The following is a 9550-nucleotide window of genomic DNA, read 5'->3' on the forward strand; positions in this document are numbered from 1 at the left end:
CTCTCAATAGTCCATGTTTTATCTCTCCACCACAGCACATGTTCATTTAAGCTGTCCCTTTGTTTCTTCACATTGAACACAGTTCATCTATTTCTTCCACATAGAAATAGTTTGTTTATTTACCTTGAGAAGTCTTCACAACTGGTTACCCTCCTTAGCGCACATCACTTCAGGGGGTCTTCTCCCATGCTCACCAGCTTGTCGGGAGGCACACATCTGTCTGTCCTCCTCTCCCAGCCCACACGGCGACAGGAGGCAGCAGTCCTTCTCCCAGGCTTCCTCAGCGTTGGGAGGCACACATCCGTCTGTCCTCCTCTCCCAGCCCACACGGCGACAGGAGGCAGCAATCAATAGGACTTCCTTTGGACAAATTATAGAGGCCTTAATTTCCTCATTCTGAACAGCTGAAGGCCTTTCAACTTCCTTACACCTTCCTGCTGCCTTTGGCAGCCGACACCCTATAGTAATTAGTGAACTTTCCAAACCAGGTGGGAATGTGTCTCCTCTCTGTGACTACATTCCCAGATTTACCTGACTTCCTGTCACAGTATGTAATTGTCCTTCTTTTACAGATATTACTAAATCAAGAAGAGCTTATTGAAAAAGAAAGCTGTATATTCCTTTCATTCCTATTAAGGAGTCTAGAAAAAAAATCTATCCCCATTCCATAATAACAAGATGTCATCAATAAATCGCTTGTAAAAAACAAGCGATCTTTGATCCTGACCATAAATCACATCCTTTTCCCAAAAAGCCACAAATAGGTTGGCTAGACTGGGGGCAAATTTAGCCCCCATTACCACACCCCTCTGTTATAAAAATAATGTTTTATTAAACCAACAGTAATTATGTGTCATGGCAAAAGATAAAAAGGTCAAGGATAAAAGCTTTTTGTATTTTACTGCCGTCCTCCCATCCTCATGCTTGATGTTGGTATATAAGGAGATGACCTTTCCTGCTATTTCTGTAGATAATATACACAAGCTGTGATGTGTGACTAGTTCTAGTTCCGGTCCACTTGGACCACCGTCTCATGTACCATCGTTCAGCCAGCCAAACCCCTCCAGCAGCCAGCCAACCTCCAGCTCACATGACTCCTTCATGTCCCAGGCCCAATACAGCACTTCTTCACCAGCGTCCACCCTGTTTGGGAATGCTCAAAGTCCCTACTACCATGACCTGTAGAGTCCATCTATTACTATAGACATATGAATGTTGCGTTTTTGTGAGAAAAACTTTGCATTTTGAATTTTATTTGTGTTTTCCTGTTAAAAACACAAAAAGTTAGCACTTGCTGTTATGTTCGATGCTGTTAATAAAAAAAAATTTGCTGACAAAAAAGTTTTTTTTTTTATTCTTTTATTGAACAAAAGTAAAATAAGGGCAGTTATTTACAATCTTGACACTGATTGCATATGGGCATACTGCCATGGAACCTCTCCTTCAGGGGACTTGAAATAATCAGCAAATGTATCTCGTAGAACAATAGTGGTTCGGTCGCAGTCCACTATATTGCATAGAGGGCAAATGTGTTTCATCATCATCTTCCAGGCTGATGCCTTCTTTATCACGGACAATATTGTGGAGCACACAGCATGCTTTGATCGCTTCTTCTGCATTCTCCACGTTATGTTGGATCGCACTGTGGAAAATGCGCCACTTGCTTGTTAAAATGCCAAATGTGCACTCAATAAACCTCCTTGCTCTACTAAGTCGGTAGTTAAAAATCCTTTTTTTGCTTGTTAGATTATGTTTGGCATATGGCCTTAAAAGATGACGTGAGAGGGCAAATGCTTCATCAGCCACTAAGACGTGAGGCATATCAGGTCCAGATGTTCCTGGCAGTGGCTTGTCAGCAGGTAGGTTCAGACGGCCGTCTAAAAGCCTTCGACCCATTGCGGATGTCCTGAACACTCGGGAGTCAGCAGTGCTACCATATGCCCCAATATCCACTGTAACGAATTTGTAATTGCTATCACAGCCATCAGCACCAATGAAAAATATTTCTTATAATTAAAATAACTGGAGCCTGATCCAGGAGGCATTCTACTTCAATTAATTTTTATTTGGTTTTCACAGAAAAGAAACAATCACATGAGAAACACAATAGATTAACGCAAGATAATAATAATAGAAAAGGGAGAAGAGAAAAAGAGGAAAGAGAAAGGAAAAAAGAGAAACTATTGATGTAGTATGTTGATCACAATACATTATGACATTATATATAGCAAGAACAGGAGACAAGGAAGTCCAATACTGTATACATTCAGGACCCAGAGACTACCTAGGAAGTATATAGGAAATACATAGGAGATACCCCAAAAGGAAAAAGAAAACAAAAAATGCCAAGACAGATACCGGAGGAAGCACCATCATGCTCTGGGTCTCACCATCCTCCGTTAGACACTGTGAAAATAGGGGCTTTGTTGCCAGAGAAGCCAAGCTGTATGAAATTTCTTACCGCGACACACTGAATAAGCATATGCCTTTTCCAAAGAATAGTGCTGGTTAACTAAACCCATTACCTCTATATGGGAAGGGGCTATAGATTGTTTCCAACATCTAGCAATTACCGTTTTAGCTGCTATCAGTATATGTATAAATACTGTTCTGATATCAAATGGTATATTTTCAATACCCAGAAATAGTAGCGCTATTGCGGGTTCAGGTTTGATCAGTATGCCCGAAACTTCAGAAAGTACTTCAAAAATTTTCCTCCAAAAACTAACAAGACCTTTACAGGACCAGAATATATGAAAAATTGTGCCAGTTTGGTCACACTTACGTCAGCACAATGGATCATATTTAGGGTATATTAGGGACAGGCGGTAGGGGGACAGGTACCATCTAGTGACTATTTTTTGGAATTGTTCCCAATGTGTTACACATTGTGTTGCTTTATAAGACGTTCGTATCGCCCATCTCCATTGCTCATTGGAGAAGGACATACCGAGGTCTCTTTCCCATTTCTTCATGTACGATGATTTAAAAAAGGTGAGTTTCTGCTGTAGTTGATTATAAAACACCGATATCCCTTTAAGCTTAGAGTTTGGGTCTGTAAGATATTTCCAAAGTAGTTGAGGAATTTCAAGTTTAGGGAGTGGGTGTTTAGATATAAAGCTCACTATACTAATGTAAGCAAAAACCGCCTGGGGAGTGAGTGAAAATTCTTGTTGAAGGGCTGCAAAGGACTTAATAGTATTATTTTGGTATAATTGTGTCACTGTGTCGATACCTGCTACCACCAATTTATTAATATGGACATTAGGGAGCAAGATACACATTGTCGATAGGGGTATGGGAACTGATATATTATTTGGCTGTGATTGTAACTGTAATTGAGCAATTAGATGACGCCAGGACTGTAGAGAAGCTCTTATTGTTAACGGAAGGGTCTGGATTGTTATAGGTTTCCACATATCTGCCAGAAGTAATGTATATAGATCCTGTGAGTTAGATAGTGCAGCTTCAATCGGAAGCCACGGAAGAGAAATTTTATGGGTTCTATGGGTAAACCAATACTGTAGAGGAGCCAAACGAGATGCATGATAATAGTCCTCAAGGCTTGGTAGTCCCAACCCACCAACTGATTTGTGTCGTATCATATGTAGATATGCACACCTTGCACGTTTCCCCTGCCAAACGAAGGTGCGCAGGAGTTTGTTGAGCGAATTAATATAGTGTTTAGGAATATGAGTCGGAAGGGCGCGAAAAATATACACTATCTTAGGGAGGCACGTCATTTTAAATGCAGCTATTCTTCCTGCCCATGATAGTTCCGTCTTCTTTAACTTATTAGTATCATTGGAAATGGAAGTTGTCAGTGATCGCAGGTTGTGTCTGTAGCCCTGAAGTTGGAAATGTCAAGATTATACCCAAGTATTGCAAAACTTGGGGGGTCCATGTATAAGGTAAGTTTTGCTTAAGATGGCTAAGTGCGTGGCCCTGTATGCCCATATTTAGGATGACTTATTTGTCGAAATTAACCTTATAGTAGGAAATATTACTAAATGTTTGCAAAGTGTCATGGACAGCAGGTAAGGACACGATGGGGTTCGTCAAGCTCAGAATTATGTCATCCGCAAAGAGCGTGATGGTATGTTGTAGGTGCTGAATTTTAAAGCCAGAGATCCTAGGATTTTGTCTTAACGTTTCCGCCAAGGGCTCGATCAGTAAATTAAATATCAAAGGGGAAAGTGGGCACCCCTGGCGCGTGCCATTTAATATTGGAAAAGTTTTGGATAGGGTGCCCGCAGAGAGCACTCGAGCAGTTGGAGATGTATATAAGCTCATAATAGCCGAAAAAATCGGTCCAATAAAACCAAACTTTCCCAATACTGCCCTCATGTACCCCCAATGGACACGATCAAACGCCTTCTCTGCATCTATTGATAAGAGCAGAGAAGGCGTTTTAGTGTGCTCTGCCTGATGTAGCAGGTTAATAACTCGCCTTGTAGCGTCAGGGGCCTGTCTCCCCTTGACGAACCCCATCTGGTCCTCCTTTATCAAAGTAGGTAGAATTAATGCGATCCTATTGGCTATAAGTTTAGCGTATAACTTAATATCACTGTTTAAAAGAGATATCGGCCTATAGCCGGCAGGATCAGAAGAAGATTTACCAACTTTAGGGATTGTGATTATATTAGCTTGTAACATTTCAGTGGGTAATGTACCCAACTTAACCGTTTTTGTGAAAAGGTTCAACAAGTGGGGTGCTAATTGATCTTGCAAGGACCTGAAATATTCATTTGTGAATCCATCAGGACCTGGAGACTTATTTAGGGGCATAGTTGCAAGTGTATCAGTCACTTCTTTGATAGTGAATGGTCTATTCAGTTGTGTTAATTTGTCGGTCGGCAAGGTCGGAAGATGGAGGTTATATAAAAAATCGCAGATGGATGCGTCCGTCGGTTGAGGGGTATCTTTGTCTATCTTAAGACTATATAGGGTGCTGTAGTAATCAGCGAACGCATCCGCTATCTCTTGTGGGTGTAAGTGTTTGTTACCCGTATGTGGATGCACAATACCTTCGATTCTGGTTTTAACTCTCTTCGTCTTAATCCTAGATGACAAAAATTTGCCTGCTTTATTGTTTGCAGAGTAATACTGCATGTGGAGGTGTGCTAGCATGTTTTCATGACGTTCCAACAAGAGTCTTCTAAGGTCAGCACGGAGAGACCTCAGTCTTGAAGCATTGGATAATGAAGGGGTCTTTTTATTCGCAGTGTCCAAAATTTGGACATTGCGAATAAGATCTTCCATTTTGCGATTGAACCTCCTCCTCAGCTTAGCCCCTAGCTGAATGAGGAGTCCTCTCGCAAAAGCCTTATGTGTAATCCACAGCAATGCCGGATCTATATCCGGTGTATTGTTGATAGAAAAAAATTCCTCCACCTGGGCTTTCAAAGATTTGAGAGATTCAGGATCTGATAAAATGGAATTGTTACATCGCCATATAAGTGTAGTTGGGGAGACAGGGCGGTGGGACAATGACATGTGAATTGGTGCATGATCTGACCATGTTATCGGAGAAATAGATGTATGAGTGACATATGATAGTGTTTGTATGTCAACTAGAAACATGTCAATTCTACTGTAGGAATTATGACTCACAGAAAAGTATGAATAATCCCTCTCCTCTGCGTGCTGGTAACGCCACACATCGTGGAGCCCCTCAGCATGGATGAATGTAGCCAAGGAAGGAGCCGAGGATCTTCCCTTGGATGAAGCATCCATACCGTGATTTGCCACCATGTTAAAATCTCCACAAACAATTAATCTTCCTGATTTAAGTTTGTTAATTTTTACCCACAGTTTACGGAAGGAGGCATTCTAATATGCATATGTTTTCCATCAAGGGTCCCAAGGCAGTTGGGGAATTGGGTCTTCATCAGAAATCCCTCAGATATTTGCAACCACACATGTGCATCAGGGACAGGCATTGCAAGTGGTCTTAGCTCCTCCCATATGTCCTTGCAGGTGTCATGAACGATCATCGATATTGTGGAGATCCCTAATAGGAAATAATGGTTCAGACACGTGAATGTCTGTGCGGATGCAAGAAACCTAGTCATAAGGAAAATAGACAAGAATTAACGGAAAAGTACATTTTCTTTGGCAATTACATGTTATCTGACATTCGGCCCTTATTCACAACTATGCTATGCTGAGGATTGCACAACACCCTCCACCCTCACCCAAAGTCAATGAGTAGTAGCTATGTGATTGGCTAATTAGACATTAGTCTAATAAGGTGGCCAGTGAGTAAATTTAACAAGTACATTTTATTTTTTTGCATGTAAATGATGACCTACCAAATATGTCTTCTGTGTACTGTATGTCAGTTAAAGTGGGGGGGTGGGGGGCTAGGTGGGTTGGAGTTAGCTTATTGAGTAAACATTATTGCAACAGGAGAGTTGGGGGCCTCTTTACATTAGCATGACAACAGCAGCTGACTTACCTGAGAGTGACTAGGAGACGCTCCGCTGGGGGCACACAGTGTCTCATGTTGGTGTCCATCCGCTGAAGACGTGGTAACAATTTCTCCAAGAGAAAATTAAATGTGGTTACAGTCATTAAAGAATTTCACCGGATAACATCTCAAATCCGCGTAGTGTAGAGAGAGAAACAAATCCCTCATAGGGCCTCTTCAGCATCATGGGATGAGACCAATAGGTGCGATGTTTTCACTCAAATGTCTTCCTCCTCCGGCTCTCCACTCCCCTCACGTAATACAGGAGCATAAAGCATGTCACATCATCCCAAAATCGGGAAGGGGCCATTGCTCGTTTTGCTATAAATCACAGGAAAGACACAAGAACACACAGGAAAAACACTGTATGCACATTGAGTCATTCATTGGGACCACAAAGCAGCATGGGAAAACCAATGAATGCTAGGGAAGAGCAAAGTGACATGGGAAATAATGAGTCATAAAAAAAAGGACGAAAAACAGATATGAAACGGATGAAAAACGGATGGAAAATGTATGGCAAAATGTTAAAAAAAGGATGTCGGCGGATGAAAAAATGGACGTCGGCCGATGTAAAACGGATGTATAAATTGAGCTTTTTTTTTTGGTGGTATTTGATCACCTGTAGTAATTAGTATATAAAGCCCAAAACACCTGATGGATTAGACAGGAGGCTGCATTTAAGTAGCAGAATATGCTCAGGAAAGCCAGAATAGGGGTATAATAGTCAAGTAGAAAAAATGATGAATCGGAACATTGCTCACTAAACAGTATATTTGTTCAATATAAGAGCATTACGGGTAAATCAGCCCAGCAGAAGGGATCGGCAAGTGTATGTAGCCTAGATTGCTGCCTAAGTAGATAGATAAAGGGGCATAATATAGAGATAGTAGGTTAGTGTGAGCTCCAGGTATTCTGCTCGCCAGGGAGCAGCATTGGGCTTGTCATAGAAAAGAGGAATTGTAAAGGCGAATTTTACCAGCAAGACGTTTGGTCTAATGCAGAGGTCTTCAAACTATGGCCCTCCAGTTGTTCAGGGACTACAATTCCCATCATGCCTTGTTATGTCTGTGAATGTCAGAGTTTTACAGTGCCTCATGGGATGTGCAGTTCCATAACAGCTGGAGGGCCATAGCTTGAGGATCCCTGGTCTAATGTGTCTCCACCTTCCCCGGATGGGGAACCGCCACCATACAAGGGCTTGAACTCAGCCCTATTTATATGCAACGATACCGAGCGGTGTGTCAGATGGCGATGACCTCACCCCCCCCCCCCCCAGCATGCACGGAATCTGCAGCGCGCCTGTGCAGAGGTCGCTGCGGATAGATCCGGCTGGTCAGAAGAGACGGGGCTGGAGACACCAGGCAGGAGGGCCTGGCTAAGCAGCCCCGGTGCCACGGTCAGCTCCGCCTAGAGGGAGCGGGAGAAGATACGTGGCTGTCCGGCCGCATATGAGTCCCAAGAACGATCCGTCCCAGGGCGTACCCAGACAAGGCCGCCCACAGGCCACGGCAGTAAAGGCGACATATAAAGGAAAGACATACTACATAGTACAATAAAGGTACACATATTCCACTGATTTGCCTACATGCTAGCAATTCAGGAAACAATTACAAAACATTAAATGATTTTGTATAGGCATGACTGCAGGTATGTTCATATTTTTGACTATAATAGTAAGTCAAAATTGTGCTGATACGGGTAAATGAAGAAGAGGGAAAAAAAAAAGGAGGGGAAGAGGGAAGGAGGAGGAAAATACTCCAATAGGATAGCATGGCATAAACAACCGTTGCCATAGATACATCCCAGCAACAGAGAAATGATATGCATGTCATATACCCATGGATAGGACCAATAGAAACAGAATGAGACCCAGTCCTTAGTAAAGTCACGGGTGACGGTTCAGTGGTAAGGACCCAAAAGTGGAAAAAAGCCTTCAAGTAAAAATTGCAAATAGCATCAAAATATTACATAAGTCACATAGTCACAGAGGTTTAAAAAATCAAAAAGAAGAGGGGGATGGGGTGAACCTTATAGGAAAGGTTTATATGATTGAGTCTCATTAATCCCAGGATGGCAAGTGGCATTCAGACGCTCAATCCAAAGGGTCTCCCTCTGGAGGATGCGCTGATCCCAATTGCCGTCATGTGGGTCCTGGGGAACAACTTCCAGTACAGAAAAGCGGATTTTGCTAGTATTAAATCTGTAATATAAATCCAAATGCCTACTGACAGGAGTTGCCATTTTTCCACTTTGCCACCTGCAGAGAAATATACTTGGTCGTTGATACGACGGCAAATCGTCTTGCCGACGTAAAACGCACCACAGATGCAATGCATCAAGTACACGACACCCTGGGTGTTACGGTCAGCTCTGAATTTGGGGACAAACTTTTCACCAATAGGTAGTAAAAATTTGGTGCCTTCGTCAACCCATGGACAAACGGTACACTCACGGCATTTATAGGTTCCCCTGGGTCCTGTGTTGTTGAATCTGATGGGCTGATAATGACTAGATGTTAACTGATCTCTTAATGAAGTTGTGCGCCTAAAGACAATTTCAGGGGAGTCGTGAATGTGTTTTTGAATTATAGGATCTTCATATAATAAATGCCAGTGGTGGCCTAGTATGTTTCTAAATATGTTTTGATGACTGGAGAATTTGGTTATGAATTTCACTGTAGGTCTGGATGGAATTGGACGAGTTTTGAACAATAAGGAATTCCTGGTTTGGGACAGGGCTTTGTTATAGGCTTTACGAAGAATACTTTTTGTGTAGCCCCTAACTAGTAAACGAGTACGAAGCAAGTTAGCCTGTATTTTGAAATCCTCAAGTGAGGTACAATTGCGTCTTAGCCTAATGTATTGTGCGTAAGGAATACTGCACACAAGAGCGGAAGGATGTGCGTTGCACTTGTGAAGAATAGTATTGTCCGCTGTTGCTTTACGGTATAAATTGGTTGTTACATGGCCTTTCAAATCCTTCCTGATCGTGGGGTCCAAAAAGTTCACCTCAAATTGATCAGCTGTAAGCGTAAGTTTAAGATTAAAACTGTTGATGTTAAGTTGGTCTATGAAT

This window comes from Pelophylax lessonae (genome assembly GCF_965119305.1).
Source record: "Pelophylax lessonae genome assembly, chromosome: 1".
NCBI lineage: Eukaryota > Metazoa > Chordata > Amphibia > Anura > Ranidae > Pelophylax > Pelophylax lessonae.